The following is a 1,385-nucleotide window of genomic DNA, read 5'->3' on the forward strand; positions in this document are numbered from 1 at the left end:
CATACAGATAGTAACACAGTCTCATTTCTGAGCAGTCATTCAACTAACTAACTACTATAGAACAAAAAGTCTGCAGCTAAAATGTTAATCCCCCCACCCCCCAAAAAACGAACAAATGTCACTGATGATGTGCAGTATTTCTCTTCTTTCACTACAACTCTCCCTCCCTCCCTCCCTCCCTCCCTCCCTCCCTCCAGCAGTCTTGTACTCAGAGGAGACACACATGGCCCAAAACCTGTCACAGAACTATGGACAATGCCAAACATGTCAGTCTGAAATGGAAACCACAGATGGTACTGTGTACCAGTTATAGAGATTCTATATTTCTGCTATAAGTCTGTGGTACAAACAGTCAGACAAAACACAGGCAGCAGTTAGATGATTGTACTTTACAAAATACTATACTTCTAGATACAATATCATACACAATGGCAGAGATGATAGTGGTGGATTTAGGTAAACAGTAACAGTTTAGCAGACTTTCATAATATTAGATTGCACAAACTGCCTTGAGACCACTTGACATGCATGACTGAAAGAGATATGAACCAGAGAATGTAGAAACAATCTAAAGGCTTCTGAAATAATCCCATCCCTCTGTCCCTCCGTGGCTGTGGCTGCCATAAACACCCAGTGTGAGGGTGTGAAGGTCGACACACACAGAGAGAGAGAGAGAGAGAGAGAGAGAGAGAGAGAGAGAGAGAGAGAGAGAGAGGCAGGGAGGAGTGATATTTTGCCAATGTTACTTAGGGCATTCTTCCCCTGGAGAGCCCAGTTTGTCGCTCAGGCTTTTACAGTAACATCTCACCATAGCACCATAGCAGTTGTTGCACATAGCTCATCTACTAGCTACTATACTAGTCCAATGTGAACACCATAGAAACAAAATTACTAGAACGCGCATTCCCATTCAAGTCGATGTGCCATGATGGGTGGACCGGGGGCCAGCAAGTCATCCTATTTCTATGGTGGAGATTGTGCTGCCTCTCCCTGAGGACTGTTGTCAACTCTGGTCCCAGGAGATCCTGGTTTACCCTGTTTCACCCAGGTTAATGTAATATTTCTGCTTCACACTTCCTTACCTCTCTCCCATTCACTGGCTGTGACTGGCCCACTATACACTCACACCACTGAGGTCAGATACAACTCCAGTTTACAGATTCCACTCTCTGTCTCTCTCTCTCTCTCTCTCTCTCTCTCTCTCTCTCTCTCTCTCTCTCTCTCTCTCTCTCTCTCTCTCTCTCTCTCTCTCTCTCTCTCTCTCTCTCTCTCTCTCTCTCTCTCGTGCACTCTCTCTCTCTCTCTTTATCTCTGTATCTCTCTCTCTTTCTCTCTGTAGACTCTCATTGCTCTAAGGTTCATAACAGAATTAAGTGGAACACAAC

This window comes from Coregonus lavaretus (genome assembly GCF_964263955.1).
Source record: "Coregonus lavaretus genome assembly, chromosome: 3".
Taxonomy (NCBI): domain Eukaryota; kingdom Metazoa; phylum Chordata; class Actinopteri; order Salmoniformes; family Salmonidae; genus Coregonus; species Coregonus lavaretus.